Here is a 16,549-nt window from a genome sequence, read left to right on the forward strand (position 1 = left end):
CGCCCCTCCCGCCCAGCACCGCCTTCTCTTCCCCTGCTCCCTATCCCTTCCTCTTTGGAGACACGACGGCAATCATCTCTCCGCTAGCCCCTCGCTCGGCCTTCCGGAACAGGAATATCTTTCCCGCGTTTAGGTGTCTAGTTACTGCGTCTGGAACTTTCCCGTTAACGACTTTGCCAGTAGCTATGAACACCCTTCGCTCTGCTTGGTAAGTTACACGAATCCTTTCTACCAGGAGACCCAATGCATCCACTGAGCTCCCCCCGGGAAAACTTCCGCAAACATGTTCAACGACCCTTCTGCATTTTAATAACTTGAATGAAAAGCATGGAACATCTTGGGGCGCAAGTAGTGAAGGAGACATTATTGAATCACATTTACGTAAAACGCAGACTGAATGTAGGACGGAGAGTGAACAGCTTAGCTCGGCACCTGGAGCCGTTTCCTGGTGGAGGAGGCACCTGCGATCCGGTTCTCCTGGGCCGTCAGTGCATCCTGCGCTGTCCCCACTGCCGTCAGCTCGGTGAGGACAGGGACTGAGTCTCTCTCTTCTCCGCCCAGAGCAGTGCTTGGAGGGTCACAGCATCGGCAGTGCCTGTTGAGAGGATACACAAACGGAGGACTGACCGTGGACCTGGGCAGGCATGTTGCTGCCCCTGAGCACACACTCTGCTAGTTACCACCAGTGACCTAGCTCTGCTCCTGCGTCCGGGCCACCACATCAGGACCGTTCGTGTCAGACGTTAGTCTAGACACCTAGATTCCATCTCAGGGCTTTGGGATTGCTCGCCTCCCTCTTCGTTTGGGGCCAAGGGTAGCGTCGGTTCCCACGCTGCGTCTGTGGGGGCCTCACTAGTCTGTCACAGCATCGTCTCGGAAGCGCCACACCCCATGTTCACACCACTGACCCACGGAGGTGACGGGACACAGGGACACCCTCTACCGGCCCCTGAAGAGGCAGAGACGGAGCTCGGGGGACATAATTAGGCAAATCGGTAGAGGAGGGAAGGACGGGGGGCCTTCTTACCTTGCCCCAGACCTCTGTGGCATTCACCCTGCGTGCTGACCTCCCACTGCTCTGACCCACTCTGCAGGTCCCTGAGCAGAGCACCCAGGTGCCACAACGCTGTCACCACAGACAGTCCTTAGTGGGAGGCGAGAAGGATGCACTGTGCCCCTACTTTACCTCTTCATTGACTCAACAAAAAATATCCAGAAAGCCCCGGCCCTCCGTTAAGTGTAAGTGTTCCGCACACGGACAATGAGCAAGACATTACACCCCGGCGTGCGGACGGAGGTGACCAAAAATGAAAGACAGGAAATAAACTACCAGATGCCAGTGCCGTGGGGAGAACAAACACACTGACTTAAGTAAGTGGGGCATCCCCGTCAGAAAGAAGCACCGCGCAGACCGGCATCCCTGGCAAGACCGTGGGTCACAGAGCCCGTGCGGCCGCCCCACCTCGGAGGGGGGGGCGGAGAACTGTGTCTTGCGTTGGTCCCCCTTCTCTACCTCGCTCGCTCCCTCGTCAGCTCAGCTTTAAAGACAAAGCGTGTTGGGAGCACCCCCTCCCGGGGCGAAGTCACTCACCCTCTTTTCTTCCCTAAAGGAAGAGGAAGCAGGAGGTCTCTCTGCGGCTCGGTCTGGGGGGCTTGCAGGAGAGGAGTACGAGTCTTACCTTTCCTCCTGCTCAGCACGGACCCGATCCAAACCCTGGCAAATGCACTTGTTTTATCGGGTATGGCTGGTTCACGCAGTCAGGACGCGGTTAGGGGTTAGGGACTGGTGTTGTCACTGGGTGTCGTCCCTCTGATGTGGGAGAAGGCTCATCCCACCTGGGACAGAAGACACCCAAACACAGCAAAGGGCTTCAGATCGGGGACCAGGCCCGGCCTGGTGTGACGTCATGACATGTTCCATGCCGACAGAGAGGCTGAGATCCGTTACCATCCCCTCCCCCGCCCCCTTCGCATCCCCGCTGGGAGGAGTGGCGATCACTAGTGACGGTGATACCTCACGCTGAGCACTGTCAGTTACCTGTCAGCTCTCCTTTAAAGAGGATCGACCTTGGGGCCAGTGACAGCCGCCATCACACCACGTACCAATGAGGGGCTCAACAGCTGGTCCCAGCTCTGCGGGGGAGACTGTGAGTCGGGACTTGAACCCAGGACCCCGGCCCCGAGGTCTGTACTCTGACCACTGGGCTACATTGAGGCTCCCTGGCATCCTTGCCCCATCTGCTGCCCAGAAGGAGCAGAGTCCCACTGCCACCTACAAACAGAAAAGGGCATTTTTCACACTCAGCTCCCTAGTTGCTGTCTCTAGAAATTTCCCTTTGATTTACTGTCAATATGTTATTAATGTCATCAATTGCATATAAGTCAGAAAGAGCCAAATTGCAGTCAGTAGCTGCTCATTGAAATCACCGGATGACGTTTATTGGTACTTTTACAATATTTAATGCCCAGGGTAAAAATGCGTCATAAATCCAATGAGAGGGGTGAGGAATAGCTTACATACCAAAGTCAGACCAAACTGTAGGACAGAATGGACATTGGCTTCGTTCATCGAGGTAGAAAATACCTGTATTCCATGTGGCCAGGAGCTCGGGGCGGCCCTTACCACAGACCGTGAGCCTCCAGGAATCATCCTGCTCCTGATTCACACGGTTGTAACGAACAGACGGTGTGTTGTCTCTGGTGGCAGGTGGAATGACAGCCTCAGAGCCGTGCATCTCCTTGTCCCCAAGACTTGTGAGTGTGTGAGCTCACCTGGTCAGAGGGACTTGGTGATGGGAGCCGGTTGAGGGTCCTGAGACGGAGAGATTTGTGCAGGTGGCCGGGTGTAACCACAGGGTGCTTCCAAGTGAAAGAGGGAGGAGGTCTGAATGGCAGGAGGCTGGAGACGGAGAGGCAGGAGATGGAGGCCAGCCAGGGAGGGCGGGGCTTCCAGGAGGCGGCCAAAGCGAGGAACCATCTCCCGTAGAGCCTCCACTGGGAACGCAGCCCCACCAGCAGCTGCGTTTGAGCTCCCAGACTTTGAGCTCCCAGACTTTGAGCTCCCAGACTTTGAGCTCCCAGACTTTGAGCTCCCAGACCTGGGATCATTCGCGTGTTGTTTTAGTTTTAAACCACTGTGGCTGGAGTAACTTGTAACATGAGCTAGAAGACAGATGCCTCTCCTCTGAGTGGAAATTCCCTGGGGGCTCCCTGTCCTCTCCTGGGTTTGTGGTCCCTCATAGCCTTGGGCAGCGGTGACTATACCAGACATCACAACATACGTGTCGATGTAACGGGCAAATACACAAATAAGCGAATGAGTGTAGATTCTGGTCAGTGATTCTGGTCAAAGGTGTTGTACGCATCTCTAACGATCTATCCCACTGACTAACAAAAATGGCCTGGCTGCGGTCCAGTGTGGGCAGCACTATTCTGACACTTACCTGGGAGTGGGGGGCTCCATCCACTGAGTTTGGGGACCAGCTGCACCCCCTGCGGATAAGGCAGCTGCTGCTGCAACTCCCCGCAGGCCTTTTGCTACCCTGCAGCACAATGCACAGAGAGACTATATATATATACAAAGTTTCAGAATCCACTGGGTGCAGACGCAATCTTTTAGAATTGGTAGGGATTGAATAGAAATGAAACTTAATGGATAGACAGTATTTGCCGACTCTCTCTGGAGACACGAGGCCCAGCTGGGTCCTTGGAGGGTGCCCAGGCAGAAGGAAAGGCTTCCAGCATTTCTGTTGCACTGCAGACCTTTACAGGTGCGTTGCTGAAATCTCAGCTCTCCTTTGCTCCCAAACAACTGTGTGCTCACGGAGTGCAAACACATCCCTCTGGTCTCCTGCAGCGGCAGGGCCCCCAGCTGACAATTACAGTTTGCTTCTTTACTCCAGAGAGGAAAGCGTCTTTGCTTTCTTTCCCAGATTACCACGTTATTAATTTGAACAGAAAACAGCCCAGAAAATAAGCATTCACTTTAAATTAAACATAAGAATGCAGCGCACATAACGGAGCACACAGTGAGCAAGGCATTAAAATGTAGCATGCTGATCAAGGCGATCAAAAATGCAAAATAGGAAATAAGTGCTCAGGAACAGCTGTCATGCTGAGAGCAAATTCCCAGGCGGCAGAAGCAAAAGGTTGGAGCAAAGTGTGGAAAACTCGGCGCCCGGCGCATGCCTCCGGAGAAAGAGGCATCGGAGGAAGAAGCAGGTGAGGAAGGCGTTCTGTGGGGGCCCGTCACCTTGTCGTCCTGTTTTTATTCTTCACCTGAAACCAAAGGGAGATGGTGGATGTCTGTTGCAATCCAGTCGAAGTGCTTTCTATGCTCACCAAAGTCCTCCAGGAGGCCAGGGACTGCTAGTGTGACCTGGGCATCCTGGGCCCCACTTCCCGTAGGGGCACTCCAGCCCCATCACGGCCCATCCTCCCCTTTGGGGCCACACTGACCTCCGGTGCTGCTCAGAGATGGGCGTCCGCCTTCAGCTCCGGTCACGATATCACGGTTCGTGGGTTCAAGCCCCACATCGGGCTCTGTGCTGACAGCTCAGAGCCTGGAGCCTGCTTCACATTCTGTGTCTCCTTCTCTTTCTGACCCTCCCCTGCTCGTGCTGTCTCTCTCTCTGTCTCAAAAATAAATAAAAACATTTAAAAAATTAAAAAACAAACACACTGGAAAAAAAAAGTACCTAATGACACGGGAACATGGCAATTATCAACAGTTAGGATTCAAACAAGTTACAGTGCGACGTGCATAGTGTGCTTAAGAAAACATGTAGCAATTTTAATACGTTTTTGAGTGAAATTGAGAATACGCTTCATACATCATATTAATCCGTACCTTCATCTTCAAATTGTCCTGGAACAGGATAATGGTTTTAGAAGAAAAGAATGAAAAACTATATATCATTCCTTAACAGAGCAAGGTTACTGCCTTATTGTTTAAAAAATAATCTTACAATAATTACAGATTCACAGAAAATTGTAAAGAAAGATGCGGTGAAGCCCGGCACACCCTTCGCCCAAATGGCCTCGATATTAGCATCTTGTGAACGGTGACGGGGTATGAACGTCAGGAGATCAATGGACCAGCCCGTCCTCGAAGTGGGTTCAGGCCTTACGGCTGTACATGCCCTGTGTGTGCGTGTCTGACGTTTTATCACATGGGCAGACCATGCAGCCGCCGCCACACGCAAGCACGGGACTGCCGCTTGCTGCCACCCTCTCGAAGGCCACCCGGCTGGCCCCCCCCCCCGCCCCAGCTCCTGGTAACCACTGGTCTGTGCTCATCTCCACGGTTGTGTGGACTGGACTCTTCAGTGACTGGGGCTCCGTCCCGGGATCGTCCTTGAGGCTCATCCCGGCAGCTGGTGCGTCAGCGGACAGTTCCTGCGGGGGCCGAGCAGGGTCCTCCGTGTGCCTGGACCCCAGTCAGCTAGCCGTTCACGGAGCGAAGGACGCTTGCGTGGCATTCGGTTCAGGGTGAGTATAAACAGAGTGCTCTAAACATTTGTATCTGAGTTTATGTGTGCAGGTCGGTTTGCATTGCTTTGGAAGAAACGTCCAAGAACAGCGCTGCTGGGTTGTACGGGGAGTCCACTTTTGGTCTGAACATGAGCCACCGGACCATTTTCCAGAGCGGCCGTACTGTTTTCTGTTCCCACGATCAACATGCCAGTATCCAGTTTCTCCAAGGCCTCACCGTCCTTCTGTGTTCAGTGTGCTTCTGTGAATGTGTGTGTTTTCGTAAGGAAAAAATGCAAAAGGGGCGGCTGGGTGGCTCAGTCGGAAAAGCACGTGACTCCTGATCTCGGGGTTGTGAGTTTGATCCCCACGTTGGGCGAAGAGTTTCCTTAAAAAGAAAAAAATAATGGAAGACTGCACCCATCTATGTTACAGCCATCTATCCATTGGGTGAGTGGTCAGTACTGGGATCACTAAGATTGCAGATGAGTTTTCTTGTTCCCTCCTGAATTTCACACCTCGAATATACGTTGCTTTTGTGTAGGGAATACAGAAAGTTAGGATTTTATTCATGGAAGTATTTGGGATGTGGGGGGGATGGGGCCACAAGCAAATGTGTCAGATGGTCGAGAACCTCACAGACGGAGAAGGGCGTATTTTTATGAGTTTGTGACCACCAATCCCATCCCTCCCCCGCCGATCTCTGCAAAAAAATATCTTGAGTTTGTTCCCTATGAATTATATCCATGTTTTACTGTTGTGAGTAAAGATGCTTTGAATTTAACCAATATTTAAGTCAAAGACAGCACGAGTTATCTTGGCAAGCCTTGGTGATTATAAACGAGTAGAAGTAAGAGATGCTTCGAGAACCACAGTTCGTAGTTGGCGGAGAAGTGGAAACCGTTAGCTGGTGGAATCCGGTGACAAGGTTTCCGGAGGAATCCGTTTTGTGTTCATTCTGAACTCAGGGATTAACCTGGATTCATTGTTCCTTTCAAAAATCAGTGTAACCCAAAAAGGACACAGACAGAGACCATATTTAATGCTGCTTTTTCACGGAAGCTTAATATTTTAATCTATTTTCATCTGAAACAAAGATTATAAACGGCCCTGCTTGTTATTTATTATGTTTTGCTCTGCTCAATGGAAACCATTTTCACTAAACCATTTTTTCTTACTTGTCCGAGAAGAATTAATTAGAACCAGGGACAGATTGCGTTTGTTCATAGGGGTTTCCAGAATTCTGGGGAAGAGTGCCGTTGCTCGAGCTGGTAAAGTGCGCCATCCCCGCCCCCGGTCTCCCCCTGCCCGTGGAGAGACAGCCAAACATCACCTGTTTTACTGAATCGCTGAAGTCTCCTGCTTCTTATTCTGGAACCTCACTAAGGACTTGGAGCCAAAGTCTTTCCAGCTGGAGGCCTTTCCATCAAGACTGCTCAAAATTAACTAACATGCGGGGGCCTGGGGGGCTCAGTCAGTTGAGCATCCGACTTCGGCTCAGGTCGTGATCTCACGGTTCGTGGGTTCGAGCCCCGTGTTGGGCTCTGTGCTGACAGCTCGGAGCCTGGAGCTGCTTCACATTCTCTGTCTCTTCCTTTCTCTGCTTCTCCCCCTCTAGAGCTCTCTCTTCTCTCACCCCCTCCCTCTCTCCCTTTAAAAAATAAATAATAAAAAAATAAATTAGCATGCCAGCCCGAAACCTCTACCTCTGTTTGTCAGAAGACAAGGAGAAAACGCCAACATCCTAACTGCGTTTTTACGTCTTCTGCCCAGGGTTCAACTGACTTGTTGTTTTTCTCCACGGAAAATGGATGAACTACAGTCCCGTCCCTGCCACTTGGAGATTTCCCCTTGAAGGGTCATCTGCCCCTGGTGACAGAGAAGAGGCGATCATTTCCTTGGCCGCGTGGCCTCCCGCTGCTGCATAAGACAGACTCGTGCCTTCACGCGCCTCACATTTCGGGCACAGAAACACAGGAGAGAGAACATGGGGCCTTGGTGACGGGCATCTGCCTCCCCCTGCCCTGCTCTCCCGAGTGGAGCAAGGTGGCAGGAGTTTCTGGAAGGTTTTCTTGTTGAGTCAGAAAGAGCCTCTCAGGGGATACGGGGCCGTGGTTTCCTGGGTCACTTGCTGGAGGCCGCACAGCACCAAAAAAGGAATAAATCAAACGATGCTTCAGGATGTCCTCAAAGAAGCATTCCTTAGGCACGTGTGACATTTTTAACCAACATTTCCATCCCACGGAGCCCCAGACATGGGGTCTTGTCCCTGGAGTCCTCCTTATATACGGACGGGGACTTGGATCCTGGGGACCCCCTCGGGATGCTTCTGTCCTCTGAGCCTCACTCCTGTCCTCTGGTGGAGAAGGGGACAGTAACAAGCCCCACCCCCTCCAGTTCTGACGCAGCTTCAGTGAGGTGATGGTGCCGTGAGTCCAGCACGGGGCCAGTAAATGCCGAAGTAAAGTTGTGTGCGTCATTCTTGCAGGAATGCCCGTTCCTAACGTAATACAGCATCAGTCCTATCATAAAACGTAGACACACCTCCCTTTTGTTTGGGCCTGCCTACACTGGCCTCTTGTGTGGCAGGGCGTCGGGAAGCAGGATATAGGTTGGGGATTGCACCTGAGTCAGGAGTCACTGTGGACTTCGGGTAAAGTCTAGCCCTCTGGGAAGTCGGCAAAGGGGCCGTCATAGCTTCAGCACCCAGCGAAGGGCCAGGCACACCAGGAAGGAGGCCCTCGGTCTTCACCCGCTGTCTGGCTCGAAACGCAAGGCGCACCAGGAAGGACCAGGGCAAATGCCTGCGGCGTGCTTGTTTGGGGATGCGTTTGAGGACAAGACCATCGGACCACAGCGAGAACACGAGACATTACAAGACTGGTTTGATGCAGAAAGGTAGCTTTTCACTTATTGCGAGGAGCGCCTTCCTGGTGAACGCAGTCCCCTGCGTCCTCCACGGACCTGGGATGAGTGATAACCCTCCGAAGGCTGTGCGTGTCCAGCGCGGGGAAGGGGGCCCACAGCAGAGAAGGCAGATGGCTTGCTCGGGACCTTACCCAAGACCGTTTCCGCTCCTACAGATGATCCATCCTGAGCGCGAAGAGAAGCAGAGTATGCGCCTTGCCTGAGTCACGGTTTGCTCCTGTTAGTACGTGAGCTCCCGGAACCATCCGTTCCCTGCTGCATCTGTGAGAGCGTCCACGCTCCCCGGACGGCACCTGCCATGCCGTATGTTCTTAGTAAATATGTGCTCGTTTAATTAATGAATTAGAGGGACAGACCCACGGGTGCCCCTGGCTCTCAGGTTCTCTGCACTGATGTCTCTCCAATGCCGCACAGTCACTTTCTCATGGGCACTTTGTAACAAACCTATTTTAAAACAATTGCCCAGAGCGGGAGCCGGGATGAGCGGTGGTGGGGAACGCCCGGCTGGCTCAGTCGGTGAGGCCGGTGCCCTGGCTGGGTATAGAGATTCCTTAAGTAAATTAAAAATAAACCAGTAAAGCAATGTCACAGGTTTAGAAAGGTGCAGTCTCTGAAACCAGACCTGCATGGCATCCTGGGAAGACCCTGACGTTGGGCCCTGAGAAGGAGTCACTGTGCAATGTTGCATAGCAGTCATGTCCCCTGAGGACCTTAAGGAAGGAAATCGTGGGTTCCCAGTCCTCCAGTGAACACGGCACGTCTGCTTTAATATGCACGGAGAGGAGCGAATAGCAAGGTCTTCCTTAAAGATGTTTGTTACAGGGGCGCCGGGGGGCTCAGTCGGCTAAGCATCCGACTTCAGCTCGGGTTGTGATCTTTGTGAGTTCAAGCCCCGCGTCGGGCTCTGTGCGACAGCTCGGAAGCCTGGAGCCTGCTTCCGATTCTGCGTCTCCCTCTTCCTCTGCCCCTCCCCTGCTCACACTCTGTCTCCTTTTCTCTCTCAAAAATAAATGAACATAAAATTTTTTTTTCAACTCCAGGTTGCTGTCAGTAAGTGGGTATGATGACAGGATTTGCTTCCTACGGTTGCCGTCATGGGTAGATTAGGTAACATCGTGCTCTTAACGCTCTTGGCATTGGAGACCGGCACATATTTATGTACGCTATCGATCCTGTTAATTCTTACAGCTACTGCTGTTATTTAGCGCAGCACAGTGATGCTTTGCCTGCATTTTAAGGCAGATCCCACTTCGAGCGGAGATGTCAGCCCTTAGAACAGACTGCTTGGCCAACAGTTCCCATCAGGAATGCAGGCCAATCCCCGTATGGAGAACACAAGTCACTCCAAGCTGTTACTTGTTAACAATATGGGTCAGTTGGGTGGCGTACAGGAGGAGCCCAAAGCCACATTTCCATCGTGGCTGTTGAATCTTTGCTCTCTTAGAGACACTAAGTTTCAAACAAGTGCATATTTTAGATTGGTCTTCGGTAAGAGCGTTTCATTTAAGTCTCTTTGGTCTCAACACCTCTGCTTCAGCAAATGAAGGAACCCCGTTAATAAAGTCTGGCCGAACTTCGGCCCTCAGCCCAATCAGAGCTACAAGGACCAAATACTTAGTCTCCCAACTGCAACAACCAAAAACCAGATTAAAAAGATCTGAGACAACAATGGGTAAGGCACCAAAAGTAGATCAACTGAAAACAGAGAGAGAGGGTGTTATGCCCAAGTTTCCAATGTCACCCCAAAAGAAACCAGAGACTACCAGGGAGACCGAGTCACGCATGCAAAAGCAAAGGGCTTTATTACGGGCTTAAGCTTGGGCTCACAGACTCCACCAACCCGCTGGCCACGTGGAGAGGGAGCCCCGAACATGGCAGCCTAGGGGCTTTCTTAGGAAGGGGGCGTAAAAAGAAATGAGGACACAGGCACAGCGGTCCATTCCCTACCCCCCTATCAATACTGGCAATAGTGGGAACCAATCACAACATTTAGAGTATCGACCAATCACAGAGTGGACCCAGGACCCTCTTGTAGGGCTTCACTAAGACCCTCACGTAAGGCGTGACTAAGCAATAGGGGATTACCTTATAGCCTCCATCTTTAGGCCTGCCCCTAGAAAGGTCAAAGGTGTTAGCTGGCCTCTCCTGATTGGGTGCCACAAGAGTTGTCCCTCCTTCCCTGGGCAATGTGCGCCCTTCCATTGGCCAATGATACGGAGAAGCCGGCACCTTGGCCTTTAAGTACAGGGGAAGCCTGACAGACCTGCGTCCTTACAAGGGGACCCATGGGAGAACCCCACAATGGCCTCAGCTCGCTGCCCTGTCTCCTGACTATAGAAAAGATGGGGACTCCAGCAATGGGGGCCTGGGAAGCCCATGGACTGGGGAGAAGGAGCTAAGAACCGGGGTAGACAAACATAGCCAGAGCTCGGAGGACACAGGGCCAGACACAGAGACAGCGCCCCACAGGTGTGCGTAGGGTCCCCCTTGAGTGCGCAGCTCATGTGTGTGACATTAATGCACATGCATCACAAAAGAACCGCCAGGTGGAGTGAGAGACAGAGGGCCTGGTGCATACAGTGCAGGGAACGTGCCAGCAAACCCCAGGATTCCCACGGCCCTGGGTAAAGGAGGCTCAGAGGTCCTTCCTCGGTAGTGAGGAATAATTAAACGTTAAGTGGAGCTCGCGCCTGTCCAGCCTCACAAATCTTAAAAGCAAGGCATGTTTCCATAAAAGCAAAACATGTTTCCCAGTAACGGAACCACATCCCAGAGCAAAGCTGGAGAAGATCTTCAAGAACACAAGCATGTCCAGCAGCCAACGAGGTGAAGTTCACAGTGTCTGACACCCAGGCAAAAATCCCCAGGCATGCGAAGAAGCAGGAACGCCGGCCCAGGACGGAGGCCGATCAGCCAGGCTCCAAGCCGTCCAAGGACTCACACAGCAACTGCAATGAGCAGAGACATTACAAGTCATTACGATGGCATTCTGCATAGTCAAAGAATCAAGAGAAGTATGCCTCTCATTTGTGAAAATAAAATGAATTAGGACTGTGGATTAAATTCTTAAATGTTTATTTCTTTATTTTGGGAGAGAGAGAGAGCAGGGAAGAGAGGGAGAGAGAGAGAGAATCCCACACAGGCTGTGCACTGTCAGCACAGAGCTGGACGTGGTCCTGGAACCCATGAACCATGAGATCATGACCTGAGCTTAACCGAATGAGCCACTCAGGCACCCCTGGTTTTTTTAAAATGACATTTTCTAGAAATCCTGGGGTGGCGGTGGGGGGGGGCTCTGTTTTGCTGGGTGTGGCTTTATAGTGACAAATTCTATCTATTCTCACACTGTGGAGACCATAGTCTCACTGTTTTTCATCCCTCTCTTCCTCCCATCCCAGAAAAAGCCCGTGTTTTCCTATTCTTGAGTATTTGGGCATTTCTAAACCTGTAGTTTTCCAAAAGATTTTCCAGACGATGTTGAATTTGGCTCTGCGTTCCTGATATATTACACTTCACCGGAAATCACACTTAAAACAATTGCTTCCAGCCCATGTATTCCCTTCATAAAACCCAGGGGGATCTGGGTAAACGTGAGCCAAAATAGCAAAGGCAGGTGAATTTTATTTTATTTTTATTTATTTATTTTTGTTAAGGCCGGTGAATTTTAAAACGATAGGCAGTTTTTCATTAATTCCAGGAGTCAAAGCCAGGAGCAAACCGTGCTTGCAAACAGAAAATATTTTCTTCGATTACTCTTATTATATCACAAAGGGGGTGTCCTGATAAACCCACATGCACGCCCAAGAGCTTCTTCGCTGGTGTGACAACGTGCTCTATTACCTAACTTACGGGAGGGGAAAATCATCTTTGCTAATATCATTGCCTGAATTTCGAGACTGCGAGCGGGGAGATTCAATCCAGAGGATTTTGTAAAATGCCAAACACGAATAACGCTGTAATGGGATATCAAGGCTAATTTCATACTTTTGTAGGATAGATCTTGTGCTTTTCTGCTTGGGGCACATGTCTGTCCTCAGAGGAGAGAGGGCTACACTAAGTGGAAGGGTTTTGGGTTCATCCCTGCCTGAAAACACCGTGCAGTAAGAAATAGATCTCCTTTTTTGTATGCTGTCTTTGTCTCTTGGACTTCACACCCTGGCCTGAATAATTCTCAAATTACATTGATTCAACATCATTGGCCTTGAAGTGGACCCAGGAAGGGAAAAGTGGTAAAATGGTTCTCATCAATTCATTTTAACAAATGAGGAGCCTGCCTCGTTTACTTGGGGAGATTTGGGTGACAACACGGGCTTCTGCTTCGGGCCATGATGAAGTAGCTGTTGTCAGAATGATCTCCCCTTTGAGGAGGCGTCATGGAAAATAGGAGCAGAGCGAATGAAGTTTTCATGACTCACATGTCAAATCACAGAGCGGCACAGGTAGTTGGTTCTTATGTTCATATATTTTTGAGAGAGAGAGAGAGAGAGAGAGAGAGAGAGAGAGAGAAAGAATCAGCCAGACAAAGGCTCCAGGCTCTAGGCTGTCAGCACAGAGCCCGACGTGGGGCTCGAACTCACGAACTGTGAGACCACGACCTGAGCCGAAGCCAGTGGAGCCCCCCAGGCGCCTCGGTAGTTGATTCCCATGCATATCCCTCTATTAATACATTTTTATATTTTCTATTTGCTGGTAGATTCCCAAAAACAATTCACAGTGCATCAAAACATACACAAAAACCTCTCCTTATTTTTTTGGGGAAGGAAACAAGTAATGATGTCAAGAAAGAAAGCAAGAGCTGAGACGTGAGGCTCATTCCTGTTTTCCCAGGAAATTTCAGCCTTCTTCATTCCATCTAAATGCAGCCACACATTTACTACAGTCTTTATACCTACCAAGTTCAAGTCCTGTGCCCTGAATACTAAAGACAGCCTGCTGATAACCACTTTCAGAGCTGCCCTGTTATTATTATTATTTTTTTAACCCCACTACCCAGGCGCTGAATCATGTGGATGTGAAAGCGAAATACAAAAGCTTGCCAGCGGACTGGAAGTTGGAAACGCTGTTAGCGAAACATATCACAGACCCCATGCTTAGAGTTGCATGATAGCAACAGAGGGAATAAACCAGGCAGAGAGAGAAGGGTTAGGACCTGAGGGCTCTGGGCGAGGAAAATCACCTGTTCTGGAACAGTGCTGGGCGAGTCTGACCACAGCAACCCCTGTGAGGCTTTGGGGTCCTCTTAAGAATGTAACAGACCCCACCCAGTCCCGTCCAGGTTCCCTCAGGAATTTGACAAAGGACCCGACTGAAAATAAGTAGACCTTAAAACCTCTGGCCCACGGCGAAAGATTTGGCCACAGACCACCCCTCATGCAATGGAAACGGGTCAATCAGGACCGGACAACCCAGCACTAGAGTTGTCCGGCCAGTGAGGGTAGGACCTGAGAGGGGACAAGGGGGAGGGGAGGGGGGAGGGGGGACCAGAACCTTATAAGACAAGGACCTTGCATGTAGTCTGCTGGCATTCACTTTCGAACGTCCCCTCTCTGTAAAAAAAGCATTCCTCCTATTCTTACTTTTAAAAAAAAATGTTTACTTATTTATGAGAGAGAGAGAGAGACAGAGACAGAGCATGAGCAGGGGAGGGGCATAGAGAGGGAGACAGAATCTGAAGCAGGCTCCAGGCTCTGAGTTGTCAGCACAGAGCCCGACGTGGGGTTCGAACCCATGAACTGCGAGATCATGACCTGAGCCGAAGCCAGATGCTTAACCTACTGAGCCGCCCAGGCATCCCCTAGTCTTACTTTCTGATCTTATATTCTCTTTTTTAAAAATAATAGTTTATTGTCAAATTGGTTTCCATGTAACACCCAGTGCTTCTCCCCACAAGTGCCCCCTCCATGACCCTCACCCCCTCCCCCTCCCCCTTCAGCCCTGGTTTTCAGGGTTCAATAGTCTCCCATGATTTGTGTCCCTCTCTCTCCCCAACTCTCTTTCATAAACGTCTGCCTGCTGCTCACTTTGCGTCACCTCTTCATTCTTTAAAGCGAATCCCGGGAACCGTAAAATCTCCTGCTGACTAAAAGCTCACAGGAACCCCTTCCCAGGGTCCCTTGGGCCGTCCCGGGAGACCTGATGGCATTGGTCTTGCTCCGGCAGCCCGGATTCTGTCCGCTGGCTTCCCTGGGAGGCTCCGCCCACACGGGTGTTTCTGTTGAAGAAGCGAACCGCCACTTCCATGGAAGCCGCGTGAGCCCCGCTGTGGTCACAGCTGGCAGGGACCCCCGGGGTGGTGAGGACTGATCAGTCCGTGCCCTTTGACGTCACCCCCAAATGGACAATGACGACTTACTTCACAATTAATTATGAAACGCAGTATTCAGATTAAGTTTGCCATAGTTTTGAAATACAGAAAAGTTACCAAGAGACTGCAGAGAGGTCCCATATTCCCCACACCTGCTTTCCCCAGTGTTAACATCTTAATTTCTACAGTATTTTTTAATTACAACTAAAGGATCTATATTGAGGTGGGAACAAAGGAAGGAAGGAAATGTAGATAAAACAAAATTGCTTATAACCTGCAGCCCACTGACAAACACTTGAGGCAAATACGGAGTATAACCTTCCTCCGGGAGCCCCCTGCATCCTCCCTGGAGGGAAAACAGCCTTCGCCTGACAATAGCCAGGCCCCCAGGATCCTGTGAGTCTTCTTGAGCGTGTGACCGTCCCTTAGGAAATTTCCCTTAGACTATATCTCCCCCAAGTCCACGGTATATGATGAACGCAGTGCATAGTCTGTAGTGTATAGTGTATCACCAGTCACCCCTCACAACCCCACTGCAGCTCCTTCTGCCCATAGGTCCTGTCCTTGCACTTTAATAAAATCACCTTTTTGCACCAAAGACGTCTTCAAGAATTCTCTCCCGGCCGTCAGCTCCGAACCCCGCACCTTCACCCCAAACTTCCTCCCATACTCTCCTCGCACATGGCTGTGGAGCGTCCCTGCTGACGGACGCCTGGACGAGTCCTTCTTTTTAGCCGGGAGGATAAAGTTACGAGGAACACATGTTCACAGCTGGTGAGTTTTTCCTAAAGTGAAAAAGCTCCGGATTGAACCAAAGTCCTTTTCCATGATGGGTTATTTTCTTTCCGATTTCCACATAATGAATAGGTTTCTGACGAATATCACTTTTAGTTAAAAACCATTGTCTCCTTGGGGCCCCTGGGTGGCTCAGTCGGTTAAGCATCTGACTTCAGCTCAGGTTCGAGCCCCGCGTCGGGCTCTGTGCTGACAGCTCAGAACCTGGAGCTGCTTCGGATCCTGTGTCGCCCTCTCTCTCTGACCCTCCCCTGCTCATGCTCTGTGTCTCTCTCCCTTTCTCTCAAAAATAAAATAAGAACATTAAAAAACAAAAAAATCCTGGTCTCTTCCAAACCTCACATTGCAAACTATTCCCCAAATAAATGACTCTGGGAGAGATTGGGCCTTCATCGCTGCCTCCGTTTCCCCCGTGAGAACTGTTAATATTTATTCCATTACTGACACAGCCCTGGCCTTCTCGTGGGTCTCCGGGAACGTGACGGAAGAGGCCAGTCCGTGAAGCGCCTGGAAGGTGTCGTTCACCTCTGCTGGTGAAAATTGGATCAGCAGCATCGGGGAATTGGAGAGAGAGCTGGGAGAGCAAAATCCGTCCCCATCTTCATGACCAGTCTATCTGGACTGGTCACAGGCTCAGGGAAAGCCGTGCTTCTAGAAGCTGGACTACTGCATCCTTTGCCTCTTGTATTTATTTTCTTCCTTAAATATCTCAACCTTCTTTTTAAAAAATATTTATTATTATTTTTTAATGCTTATTTATTTTTGAGAGAATGAGAGACAGAGAGAGACAGAGCATGAGCAGGGGACGGGTAGAGAGAGGGAGACACAGAATCGGAAGCAGCTCCAAGCTCTGAGCTGTCAGGACAGAGCCTGACTCGGGGTTAGAACTCACGAACCGTGAGATCATGAACAGAAGTCTGTGGCTTAACCGACTGAGCCACTCAGGTGTCCCTGTTTATTTATTTTTGAGAGAGAGCACAAGCAGGAGAGGGGCAGAGAGAGAGGGAGACGGCGGAACCAAAGTGGGCTCTGGACTGACAGCCGCATGCC

This window comes from Suricata suricatta, chromosome 14 (assembly GCF_006229205.1).
Source record: "Suricata suricatta isolate VVHF042 chromosome 14, meerkat_22Aug2017_6uvM2_HiC, whole genome shotgun sequence".
NCBI classification, from domain to species: domain Eukaryota; kingdom Metazoa; phylum Chordata; class Mammalia; order Carnivora; family Herpestidae; genus Suricata; species Suricata suricatta.